Source organism: Orycteropus afer, unplaced genomic scaffold (assembly GCF_000298275.1).
Source record: "Orycteropus afer afer isolate SDZICR_OR568_19922 unplaced genomic scaffold, OryAfe1.0 scaffold00460, whole genome shotgun sequence".
NCBI classification, from domain to species: Eukaryota; Metazoa; Chordata; class Mammalia; order Tubulidentata; family Orycteropodidae; genus Orycteropus; species Orycteropus afer.
This window is the reverse complement of record NW_006922047.1, coordinates 1662351-1676359: the sequence shown is the minus strand read 5'-3', so window position 1 is coordinate 1676359 and position 14009 is coordinate 1662351. Positions and strand designations below refer to the sequence as shown.

Genomic DNA, 14009 nt, shown 5'->3' with positions numbered 1-14009 from the left:
GGCCACTGCAGGGAATTATTGAACCCAGGAGAGAGGTGGTAGGTGCTTTGGGAGGAACTGTTAGAGAAAGGGCTGGAGGGAGGCAGCATGTCTGGCCTCACAGGAATAGGCCTTGGGCTATTGATGGTGATTCTGTCTTCCTCTTGTGGGATTAGAGGAGGTCAGAACATGTGGCCTCCCTGTCCTTTTTGTACCTGCCCAGACCTCCTGAGTGAAAGAACCCACCCCTCCCCACTGCACATCTCATCCCAGCATGAATCATCTTGTTGATTAAGCATTTACTTCTTTACAGACATCTCTCCTCCCTAAAATGCCTCCTCCCCACAGTCAGGGATTTTCCCTGACTTGGCCTTCACTGCTTAGAACAGTGCCTGGCACACAGTAGGTGCTTACTAAGTGATGGTTCAATGAGAAATGCACATGAGATCCACTGTCAGCAGATTGGTTTATCCTAAGTTTGAATGATCAGGCTGGCAGGGAGGTCACCACGGTAACATCTGCAGAGTCCTTTTGGACCAATGAAATGCCCCCTCCAGCTGAGCTTCTTGGGTCCCCACAGCTCCCATGCACTGTGGATGAGGACACCAAGGCTGAGAGGCGGCATGACTTGCTGAAGCCATCCAGGGAGTGGATGGCACAGCTAGACGCGTTGCTCTGGCTTACAACCAAATCATTCCTCTCACTGACCCCTTCTCTGCACTTGCACAGTATTTTATGCTTGTAATGATTGTCCTAGAGAATCTTAAGGCAAAGAAGTTACTGATTCATCCCGGCATTGCTGGAGCCTAGAGTGGTGGCTGGCACTTAGTAAGCGCTCGATAAATACTCGTCAAACAAATTAATGACTGAGTCCCAGTAAAATCCTTAAGTGCCTTCTGCTTTACAGTTTATTTCCTTCTAATTTCATTCAGAAAAAAATACAGAGGACGTAAAAAATACTCAGCTCAGGAAAACACCCAGTTCTCCAGCCACATGGGGTGAGAACAGGGTTGATTTGACCGTGAAAAAGCCAAGGTCCTGACCGTGGTCCAAAGGGAGTCCATATGTCCTGGTTTCTAGCTGCTGTAGATCGTGTAACACCTGTTAATTGCTTTTTGAATTCTCTTTCCGCTCTCTCTAACTGTCCTGATTCCAATGATAAGTGATATTGTCCCTTCCTATGAGGCCTCCCCTCACCTCCCTGGCCTCATCAGCTCCTGCTCTCCTTCTCACCCACTCCCCTCCAGCCACATGGGCTGCCTCTGTTTCTCAAAAGTGCCAGCAACACTCCTGCCCCAGGACCTTTGCACTAACCGCTTTCTCTGCCTAGGCTGCCCTTCCCTCCGATACCTGCATGGCTCCTTCCCACTCTCCCAATCCATCACCCCTCTACTGCTTCATCATCTTCTAACACCACTTAACACTCATCTTTTCATGCTTGTTAAATTAGAGAGTCAGAGAAAAAGAAGAAGATGTTCAATGAGATGGACTGACACAGTGGTTGCAACAATGGGCTCAAATGTAGCAACGATTGTGAGCATGGCACAGGACCAGGCAGTGTTTCACCCTGTTGTACACAGAGTCGCTATGAGTCAGAACTGACTCAATGGCTTCTAACAACCACCACCACACCATCTAACATAGAGATAGGCAAACTACCACCCATGGGATAAATGCTGATTTTTGTAAATAAAGTTTTATTGGTCACAACTGCATTCATTTGCTTACATGTTGCTCATGGCTCCTGTTCACTACAATAGTAGATTAAGTAGTTGTGACAGAAACTGTATGATACAGCCTGCAAAGACTAAAATGTTGGCTATATTGTTTTTGTTGTCAGATGCTGTCAAGTAACAACAACAACAACAACAATATATACATACATACACAAACATATATGCATACATATGCATATATTTATGTACATAGATATATATGTATAAAACTCAATTATCATGTTTATCACTTTTTTCTCTGAGTCAAAATGTCAACTCCACCAGAGCAGGCATGTTTGTCTCTTCTGCTCACTACATATCCTCAGTGTCTAGAAAGGTATCTGCATACAGCAGGTGTTTATGAATGTTCGTTGAATGACTGAGTGATCTAAAGTCCCCAAGGTCTACTGCTTTGACATTTCCCAATAGAAGCATCTATAAACGAAAAGGGTTTATTAGGGCCAAGATCAGTTCCAACCAGCAGTGGAAGAACATGATCATTTGCCAAGAGACCTGCATTTATAAGCAACTGAGTGACTTGATGGCACACAACAGTAATAATAAACTTAGCTTTGCTATTTTCCTAATTGGCATTAATCAGGGAGAGAAACAGAGTCAGACACAGAGAGGGAAGTATACACAGGCAAAGAGAAAGACAGAGAAAAGGAGGGAGGGGGAGAGGAAGAGGGAGGGAAAGAGGGAGGGGGAGAGGGAGGGGGAGGGGGAAGGGGAGAGGGAGGGGGAGAGGAAGGGGGAGAGGGAGAACAGAGAAATGTTACGATTAGCATTACCATATGACCCAGCAATTCTGCTCCTAGGTATATGCCCCAAAGACTTCAAAGCAGGGACTCAAACAGAGATTCAGTGCAGCATTATTCACAAGAGTCAAAAGGTGGAAACAACCTAAGTGTCCTTCAGTGGGCAAACAAATAAACCAAAACAACAGAGGAAGAAACAGAGTCAAGAATAGGAGAAGGATATGGAATATGTGGCTAAGTGCCTTCATGAACAACTGCTTACTCTGCTGTAAGAGCACAACTATCTATCTGGTCTTCTGTTACCATCACTGAACATTTTGATCAAAGATTCTACAGAAAAATCCTGATCAAAAGGGAGAAAATACAGACCGGAATTTCAAACTCTGATGGCCTCCAGACTTTCTGGGGGCATGGACGCTGGGTGAGCCCCTGAAACTATTGCTCTGTGATCATATTTAAACTTTAAACCAAAAATATCCCCTGAAGTCTTTTTAAAACCAAACAACAGTTTAGGTGAACCAGGAAGAATGTCTGCCTTGAGTATGGTGCTCTTTTAGGAACTATCCAGATGGAATCGAAGTGATAACAGCAACTCAAAAGATTAGATAGGAACCTTGGGGGGCAGTGAGTTTACGTGAATGGAGGAGGAACAACTCAGATGTAGATGAGGAGAAGGTCGCACAATGCAAAGAAGGTCATCAACATCACTGAATGTGACATGCAGGCAACTGTTGAATCTGTGTATGTTTTGCTGTGTCTGTTCTCAACAAAAACAAAAAAAATCTTAAAAAAAAAAAAAGGAAAAGAATGAAGTTCTAAAACATGCTATGATGTGGTTGAACTTTGAAAACATTATACTGAGTGAAAGGAACCAGACACAAATGAACACATATTGTACGGCTCCACTTATACGCAGATACGCAGTGTCTACCACAGGCAAATTCATAGGGATGGAAAGTAGACCAGAGATTGCTAGAGGCAGGAGGCCATTATTGCTTAATAGGCAGGGGGTTTCTGCCTGGGGTGATGAAGTCTGACAGCAGTGGGGGCTGCACAATATTGTGAATGTAACTAATGCCAAGGAATAATACAGTTAAAAATGCAATTTTGATGTTTTATATGATTGATCACAAACTTTTTTCAAAACCCCAAAATTTAGGAAAAAAAGAAAGAAGAAATGCAATGATGAGTGCCCAGTACCGGGGGACAATGGCGGGTCACTCACTCTTGGTTTCCTGATCTGGCAGATGGGGCTAAACTATATCCCCTGAAGTCTTGTTTATAAACCTACAGACACTGCCAGGAAGACACAGGTACACTCAGCTCTCAACCAACAGGAGCCAGAAAATAATTCGAGATGCCTTGATGCTCCAGGGACCCCCTTCTTGCTTGCAAAGGGTCCTGGCCAAGGACCCTGGTCTCTCCACTTCCCCTCCCTGGGAGCAGCATCACCCATACAGCACCCCCAATCTGCCCCGGCCCAGCTGTCGAGAAGTGTGTTGGGGACGGTCCCCGTGTGGAGTGGAGGCGATTTCTGGCTTTTCTGAGCTGCACAAATCCCTCTTGTGGCACATGTGGTGAGGGGGTTCCTGTGAAAGAGGCCACCTGTCGCTTTAGAGACACAGCCACCAGCTCGTGCCTCCAGAAAACGCCCCGCTGCAGTCCTCCTGGGGTTCCCCAGACCGCCTCCTTGGGTTTGGAGAGCAGCCTCCAGTCAGTTTGCCGTGGGAGGCAGAAATGGCAGTCACAGAGAGCCAGCATCGAGCCAGACAGAGCTGGAGTCCAGCCCCAACTCAGAGAGCACTGATCTGGGCCTCAGTTTCCTCACCTGCACAGTGGGAGACCATAAGGCCCTACCTGATGTCTGGTGAAGGACTCAGAACAGGACAGCATCGAGAAAGTGATGGATTGCCATCATGATTCCAGAGGCCCGGGAAGGTCCCAGGTGTTTGTCCTCCAGCAGACCCAGGAGTAGGGTGGGCCCCTGGAGGCTCTGGGAGAAGGGCGGGATGGGCTGAGTCCACTGAGGCGTGTTTCATAACACTTAGGTGTGAGCTGGCTCTCGCCTTTGGCACAGAATTCCCAATAAACCTGCATTTGTGGTCCCTGTGCCTGCTCAGATACTCATCTCATCACAGGGCCCTGAGGGGGCAGGTCACCTAGATGCTTGGCTGGTCGGTGCCCTGTGTCCCCCAGCCTCAGTGAACCTTGGTCTTCCAGAGCAGGGTTCCCAGCCTTGGCACTACTCACATTTTGGGCCAGGTAATTCTTTGTGGAAGGAGTCCTAGTAGTGCAGCATTTAAGTGCTCGACTGTTAGCTGAAAGATGAGTGATTAGAACCCATGAACCCTCTGAATGAGAAAGATGAGGCAGTCTGCCTCTATAAAGATGACAATCTTGGAAACCCTACAGGGCATAGCAACTGGTGGGTTTGAACCATAAACCTTTAGGCTAGTAGTCAAGTGCTCAGACACTGTGCCACCAGGGGTCCTTGTTTCAGAAATTACCCCTTTAAATATTAAACACACAGTCTACCTTTCTCCTCTCTCTCCCTGACCAGCCCTGTAAGAGGCTCCCATTTTTGCCCCAGTGTACTGCCACTGCCCCTGCTGGACAACCACAGGCAGCTCTTTCAACCTCGCTGAGTCTCATCTGTAAAATGGGTATAATAATCTCCATCTCACACTTTTTTTAAAAAAAACCCTAAACTCCAAATATTAATTCAGATTCCACCCATTTTCCCCCCATTATTGCCCTTTTTCTGCTCCAGCAGCCAATCCAGGGTGCCCCATTGCATTTAGTTGTCACGTCTTCCCATCTCCCTCTGGTCTGGACACTTCCTGTCTTTCCTTGTTTCTCAAGACCTTGACAGCCTTGAGGCAGTCTGGCTAGGGATCCTGAAGCACGTCCTCTGCTCTGAGTTCATCTGATGTTTTCTTGTCATTAAATTGGGGTCATGGATTTTAGGAGAGGAGATCCTAAAGGGGAGGAGCCCTTTCCATCACAGCTTATCAGGAAGTACCTGATACTCACCACCTGTCACTGGTGGAGTTCACCTTCAACACTTGGCTAAGGTGACATCTGCCAGGTGTCTCCACTGCAAAGTTACGACTTTTCCTCTTCTCTGTTCTTTGGAATTGAGTCACTAAGTCCAGCCCCACCTCAAAGGGGCAAAATAGACAAAGCTCCCCCTCCTGGGGGAAGAGTGTTTACACAAGTGGAAAGTTTCTGTAAGGAAGGTTCATCTCTTCTCTCTCGTTGATTTGCTCATGCAATCATTTATTTATACCAGGGTGAATGATCTCTAATCTCATCTGGGGAGCTCTGGTGGCGTAATGCCTAAGGCACTTGACTCCTAACCAGAAGGCTGGCAGTTCAAACCCACCGGCCACTCCTCAGAAGGAAGGTTGAGCAATCTACTTCTGTAGACACACCACCTCGGAAACGCAAGGAGGGGTCGCTGTGAGTTGGGATTGACTGAGTGCTGTTCTTATAAAAAGAGAAGGGACACAGACATACGGGGGGAAGGGTATGTGGAGACAAAGCCAGATTTCAGAGAAGCTTCTGTAAGCCAAGGAACGCCAAGGGTTCCAGGAGCCCCAACGTGAGGAAGAGGGACGCAAGGATCCTCCCTCAGAGCCTTCAGAAAGGGCATGACCCTGCAGACCTTGGTCATGTAAGATATGGGCACCAGGACATGGTGGCGGCCCCGAAAATGTGGGTCCTCTTCCTCTCCTCCCCACCTTCTGGTCTAGGAATGGACAAAAATCTTTTTTCTTTTCTTTCCCCCTCCCCAAAGTTTCAGCAAAACAAATTCTTTTTTTTTCCCATCCTGATTATAAAAGTAAACTGTATTCCAGTGTAAAGAATGTAACTAATGCCACAGAACAATGTGTAGAAATTGTTAAGTGGGAGTATGCTTTGATGTTTGTATTTTCACCAAAAATAAAAGAAAAAAAAAAGTAGTGTGTGTTCACTGTAGAACATTTTTGAAGATTTATAGATGAGTCAAGTAAATAAAGATTCCGGAGTCCCACGACCTCTCTGTCATCTTGATGGGGTATCTTGCAGTCTTTTTCTTTCCTCACCTACATTTAAAAATAATGGTGGTAAAAATATGTAGAAGGAGCCCTATTACTGTTGCTATTGTTCTTAGGTACTGTCAAGTTGGCATCATGTACAACAGAATGAAACACTGCCTGGTCCCATGCCATCCTCACAACTGGTGCTATGTGTGAGCCCATCGTCCCAGCCACCGTGTCCGTCCACCTTGTTGAAGGTCTTCTTTTCTGCTGATCCTCACCTACTTTGGTCATGTTGTCAAAAGGGACCATTTCCTGGAGAAGGATATCATGTTTGGTGTTTCGGTTACCTAGCACCACTCTGACAGGAATATATACCACAAATGGGATGGCTTGAACAAATAGGAGTTTATTCTCTTAAAGTTTGGAGGCTTTAAGTCCGAGTTTAAAGCGCCAGGCTCTAGGGGCTGAGTGAAAGCGCCTTTCCCTTTAGCTTTATCTCTGCCTCCTGTTCCTGGCCCACTGGAGCTGGAAGCTTTTCTTCACTCAGACAGTGCTGGCTGCTGAGACTAACAAGCTCAAGGTTGACGAGTCAAAAGGCACAGTCCTGATGTTACGAAACCACACGGCAGGCCATTAATTCAAGTCCTTTGAAAGTCCCAAGGTCGGTAGAGTTTGGCAGGCTGCTGAACAACAACATGGCTACATGCAGGGTTCAAGCGTGCCATAAGCTAGAGACCATTCTATATATAGAATGTTTCTTATATATGGGAAGCAGACCACATCCCTAAAGCAGCTACTCAGCTGTTCCAATAGATTCCACCATGGAGTTAATTACCAATCTCACCATGGAGAATAACTACATCCAGCTGCCCAGCCACTCAACCAGGTCCAGCTAAGTTGACACACCAACTTAACTACCACATTTGGTAAAGTGGAGAGTCAGCGTAGGAGGGTCAGCGAGAAAGGGGAAGACCCTCAACGAGATGACTGACACAGTGGCTGCAACAATGCCCTCTCAAGCATAGCCAGGATTGTGAGGCTGGCGCGGGACAGGGCAGCGTTTTGTTCTGCTGCCTGTGGAGTAGCTATGAGTTAGAGCCCACTCGACGGCACCTAACAACAACAACTACTTAGTTACTTCTAAAAACAGAACAAAACTGGAAGCAAAGGAAAGCCTGACAATAGGGAATTGTTAAATACCGTATGGTTTCTCCATATGATAGGATGCTGTGTTGTCATCAGAAATCATCTGTTGGGAGAATATTTAAGGATGCGGGGAAAGGTATACAGACGGGTGGGTAAGTTAAAATAAAAAAGCCATCACGATTGCATAAAACCTTATCTCAAGGGTACAATATTATAATGTAAATAAAAGAATCATTGTTTAGGGGGCTCTGAGTTTCTGAGGCCAATGGTTAAACCCTTGGCTGCTAACCGAAAAGGTTGGCAGTTCAAACTCTTCAGTGGCTCTGCAGAAGAAAAGACCTGGCAATCTGCTCCGGTAAAGATCTCAGCCTAGGAAACTAGGGGGCAGTTCTACTCCGTCTCCTAAGCTCGCTATGGGGGGGAGATCGGCTCCACGGCACACAACTAAAAAGCAAATATATATAACCAAACATGTGCCAATTCAACGGTCGCTGCTGGCACCATTCAGTGACACTGGTCATGCCCACGGTGCTGTGCAGCCACCTGACAGCAGCAGTTTCCTGGTGGCTTATAACGACAGAGATCGATTCTCTCACGGTTCTGGAGCCCTGACGTCCAAAAGCAAGGTGTCCATGGGCCATGGCCTCTCGGAAGGCTCCAGGGGATCCTTGCATGCTCCCTCACGTTTGTGGGCTCTGGAATCCTGGCATTCCTTGCCTTACAATCTCAAACCTGCTTCTGTCTTCACATAGCTACCCCCCCTCTGCGACTATGTCTCTTCTCTTTTTATAAGAACATCACTCAGGTAAGACTGGGACCCACCCTACTCCATCCAGTAGGGGCTCATGTTAACTGATGATGTCTCCAAAGTTCCTATTTCCAAACAAGGTCACATTCACAGGTACTGGGGCTTAGGGCTTCAGCCTATCTTTTCTGGGGATACAACTCAATCCATTAACAAGGCCCAAAGACACTGTGTGGGAGCTCTGGTAGCATAGTGCCTAAGGCACTTGACTGCTAACCAGAAGGCTGGCGGTTCAAACCCACCAGCCATTCCTCGGAAGGAAAATGGGGCAATCTACTTCCGTAGTGATACTGCCTTGGAAACCCAAGGAGGGGTCGCTATGAGTCAGGTCCGACTCGACAGCACAGAACAACAACAGCAACAAAGACACTATGTAGAGGAGCTGCTGCCATTCTATGTGCTGTAACCTCTGCTGAGAATGCTCTCCCTCAAACATCTGCCTGGCTCCCTCCTTCTTTGCTGAAATGTCACCTCCTCATAGGTGCCCGCCATGACTGCCTGACCTAGAACAGCCTCATTGGCCTCCCTCTCTCCCATCACTTGTTCTCTCGAGTTGCTTTAATTCTCACATGGTGCCTCACTACTTCCCATACTGTGCATTTGTTTATCGGCTGTTGTGGCTGCCTGCTGTGGAGTTGGTCCCTGACTCATGAAAAACTCCATGTACGAAAGGTTTTCACTGCCTGAGTTGTCAGAAGTAGATTTCCAGTCTATCCTAGTCTAGAAACTTCGCTAAAACCCGATCAGCATGATAGCAACATGCAAGCTTCCACTGACGGGCAGCTGCTGGCTGTCCCTAAGGTGCAGTGGCTGGGAATTGAACCCAGGTCCCCAGCACGGAAGGTGAGTAGTCTGACACTGAATGACACCATCCCCCCGCCCCCGCCCAGTTGATTGGCTACTTCCTGCTTACTGTGTAGGTCAGCGTTTGTCATGCTTATTGTTTGTGTCCATGTTTCCTACTAGGGAGGGGTGGGGGGCTTTTGTCTTCTTCACCCTGTGACCAGTGCCTGATCATCACCTGAAGCATAGTAGGTTCTCGATATAGAATTATTGAATAAATGAATGGATTTTGAGAATATAAATCAGTTGCTGGACTCTTAAAAGCCTGCTGCCCCCTTTCCCTCCTGGGCAGGAAGGGGTAGGGGCTGCAGCAGGAAACCTGCAGTGCCCATGGGGTCTGAGGAGTGAGGACGTGTGGACGGTGCATAGATGGTATTCACCCCGGCAGGCACTGAGGTGGGCTCTGCCCCAGAATTCAGAGGCCCTGGTCATACCTTCCAAGGATCCCTGGTGGCACAGTAGTTAAGCGCTTGGCTACTAACTGAAAGGCCCCTGGTTCGAGCCCACCAGCTACTCCATAGGAGAAAAATGTGGCAGTTTGCCTTCCTAAAGATTAAACAAACAAACAAAAGAAACCACTGCCATTGAGTTGATCTGACCCTTTGCGACCCCCCATTGGGTTTCCAAGGCTGTAAATCATCATGGAAGTAGATTGCCTCGTCTTCCTTTCATGGATTGGCTGGTGGGTTTGAACCGCCAACCTTCTGGTTATCAGCCAAATGCCTTATGCACCAAACCACCAGAGCTCCTTCCATAAAGATTAGAACCTAGGAAATCCTATAGGGCAGTTCTACTCTGTCCTATAAGGTAGCTATGAGTCAGAATCAACTTGATGGCAATGTCTTTGGTTTCTTGGGTCATTTGGGATGGGGATCTCTATCCTCCAGGTGCCTTGGACTCCAGTCCAGGCTCCCCAGCTTGGACACTACTGATGTCGGGGCTGGACTGTTTTCTGGGGTGAGGGCTGTCCTGTGCACTGCAGGATGTTGAGTAGTGCCTCTAAGCTCTACCCACTAGATGCCAGTAGCACCCCCTACACCAACTGTGACCACCACAAATGTCTCCAACATCATCCAAGATGCCCTGGGGGCAGAATCCTGGTGGAGACCCACTCTTTTAGCATCATGTCAAGCCCCAATCACTGCTCAGGCTCCTCCCCAGAGGATGAGGCTGGGATATAAGTGTATGGACAGTGCTGGAAGGTTACTCTGTGTTAGTAGCAGGGGTGAGTGCAGGGAAAATCTCACTTCTCAGGTACTGATGGAGGTTTTACAATGAAAAATTCATGCACGCTTCTAAAAGGAGCCGTGGTTGGGTGGAGAACTCGGCTGACACAGAGCTCACCCAGCACCAGGCACCATTCGCCATGCTTCGCAAGTACCCACTCACTCAGTCCTCAAGCCCCATGAGGTAGGACTATGCTTCTCCCCATTCTGCAGATGTGGAAATGGAGGCACAGGAAGGTCAACCAATTTGCCCAAAGGTACAGCAAGGAAGTGGCAAAGCTAGGATTGGCACACAAGCAGGCTGGCAGGCTGGTCTGTGCTCTTAACCAATGAGCTTGTTTGCCCTGAGGTGGCTCAGATCTAAGCTCAGATAAGCATTTGCTTCCAAGGCAAATATCTCCTATGACCATGGTGCTGATTACATACAACCCTCTAGAAATGTGTAGTCCTGCTCACACTTCCTCCTCCACCACTGGGCACACCCCCCGTATCATACTCTCAGCCTCCGGACCCTTCCTCCGGGTGCCCAAGTCTGACACAGCCTCTTTCTTTTTTTTTTTTTTTTTTATTAGGATTTGGGTGAAGATTTACAGAGTAAATTCACTTTTCATACAGCAGTTCACATATACTTTGTCTCATGTCATTGACCAAAATTTACAATGCAGCAGCTCCCCTCCCACTTCCTCCCCATAGTTACCTCCTCCCAGTGTCCATCCTTTCATACTCTTCTGCACCCTGAGCTATCTCCCTGTGCATAAGCAGCCCTTCCTTCTCCCATGATTGTTCTCTCCAGGGTGTGACACAGCCTCTTTCAATGTTCACGATTTTCCCAGCACCTGTACTCCACTCCCATGCCCTGACTGATTCCCTCACTTTCCGTGTCTCCCAGCTGTTTCTCTCCCACAAGGGTTCCCTTCCCCTGAAACCTCCTCTCACACCAGTCTTTCAAAGAAAAAACTCAGAACTCATAAAAACCCCCCAGCACGCATCACCGATTGGACAGAGCCTTCTGCTCAAGCTGCTTACAGGTAAGGCCATGACGAGCGAGCCCAGACATCCCTCAGCTCTCTGTCTGTTCTCAGGGCAGCTACACCCAGACAAGGTCATCATGCCAATCAGAACATGGTGCCCCTCCCCAGCCATGTCCTTTATTTCTGTCAGTGAATTACCTTCAAGACAGTGGAACTCTATGCTGTCTACAATACGAACGGCATTCCCCAGATGTAGTGACTTGTGCAGTGCGTGACCTGCACAGATGTACATGGAGGTCCTGTTTGCTCCCACTCCCAAGCTGCACTCTCAACGCCACCTAAAATGTGTCACTGATCAAAAGGATGGCTTCTTGTAAATCTCCCTCCACCCCCAAGGAGGGATAATTCCTCAAGGAATGTACTCCTTTCCCAGTGGGCTCCTCTGTGCTTAGGAGGAAGTCAGCATTGTTCTCCCAGTAGACCAAGCCCTGGCCCACACTGGCAATTGCAGCCCTCTGGGCAAGGGGAGTGGAGACCTCTACCCATCAACAGATGGGTGTGGAGCAGCCCCAGGATGCTGTGGTATCCTTGTGTTGGATCCTGAGTCTTTGACTTTACCCATCTCCTGCTGCTGACTGGTGACCGGCTCGGAGGCCTCTCACCTACACAGATGGGTGGGGGAGGATGAGGGCAGAGGGAGCTTTAAAAGTTAAACAACTAAATATCTATCAATCAATAAATGCATTGAATCTCTGACCCAGTATTCCCACTTTTGTACAATCATGAAGACAACACTCATTACCACTCACGGTAGCACTGTGCTCAGTGTTCAAGTAGGGAGAGTCATCCAGGCTTCTCTCAACAGGGGTCTAGTGAAAAATGAGGCACAGCTACACCATGGAATACGGTACAGCCGTACCCAAGCACAAGGACCTTCTCTATGTCCTGACATAGAAAGACCTCTAGAATATGTTGTATGTGAAACAAAAACTCAAGGAACAGAACTGTATGGACAGTATACTACCCTTTTGTGTAAGAAACAGGGGAGGATGTAGGGTTGATGACGCTTGTAAGGTACATACATGAGCACTGGAAGGATACACCAAAGGACTAACATAGTTGTGGGTAGGGAGTGGGGAGAAGTAGCAGGATGGAAGGAGGGCAGGTTGGGGTCTTTTCAGATCATCCCCAACATATTCAGGAGCTACGACAAGAGTACAAATAGAGGCTCACATACTACGTGTAAGTATTTGAAATATGCTTTATGCTTCTACCTTACAAACATGCCTTCAGGAACTACTTGGAATGTCAGGGTGAAACTTCAAATCTGGTCTTTGCATTTGATGATGACGTGGGAGGGCCAGCCCTGCCCCTGGACTGGGGCATGTTCAAGTCCAGCTACATTGGTGCCAACAGCCACCCCTTGCATCCCCCCGGGACTCAAGTACATACAGGCAGTGTAGTTGGAGAACAGACCCACCAGAGACTCTGTTGCAAGTTCCTGGAATCTGGGCTTGGGCAGGGAATTCCAGGATTCTGGATAACCCGGAGTACAGTAGTCTGGAAAGGGAGGAGGACACAAGCTCCCAGTAGACATGTCCCCGTTGCCCCAAGGACTCCTTACCCCATGGGCCGGAGGAGGGCCAGGGGGCCCAGGGTAGTATGCATTCAAAAATCTAAAATTCGATTTCGAAACTTACATAACTAAATACCTCGTGGGATTGGTTTTCTGGGTTTGAAGGATTAGGATCATAGTCTCATGGAACCTCTAGGTCTACTGGCATAATATAATTCATAAAGCTATTTTCTACATTATATAATGTGGTGTGTAAAGGCACTCTGGTGGTGTACTGGGTGTCTGGGGTCTTAAAAGCTTACAAGTGGGCATTTAAGATACTGCTATTGGTTCAAACCCACCAGCCACTCCTCGGAAGGAAGGTTAGGCAATCTACTTCTGTAGTGATACTGCCTCAGAAACCCAAGAAGGGGTTGCTATGAGTTGGGTCCCACCTGATGGCACACAACAAGAAGAAGCAAAAGAGAAAGAAGGAAACCGAAGACTCAAAGAAGAAACCAGTATACAGGACAAACGGTCTACATGAACAATGGCCTCTCCTGTTCTGAGACTAGAAGAACTAGATGGTACCCAGCTACCACCACTGACAGTTCTGATCAGAGTCACAACAGGTGGACCCTGATAGAAAGGGAGAAAACTGTGGAAGATAAACTCAAATTCCTTAAACAAGCAAACAAACAAAAACCATAAAAACACAACCAGATTACTGGACTTGTTGAGACTGCAGGACTCCCTGAGACGCTTGCCCTGAGATACCCTTCAAATCTTGAACTGAAACTAACTCCTGAGGTTGCCTTGAGGCTGAATAACAAGATTGGCTCACAAAATAATGAATATCACCCATTAGGACTGTGCTCCTTTGAAAAATCACTTACATGAGACCAAACAGTCAATAATTACTTCACACAAAGAGAAGACTGTTAGGGGGCAGGGAAACTAGATTAATGGAAACACAACAACCAGAA

General features: G+C 47.5%; 1 protein-coding gene across 1 annotated transcript in view; it reads right to left on the bottom strand.

The window, feature by feature from the left end:
* Positions 1-14009, bottom strand: part of CACNA1A (calcium voltage-gated channel subunit alpha1 A) — a 285317-nt gene that overhangs the window by 133229 nt on the left and 138079 nt on the right. The window lies entirely within an intron of this gene.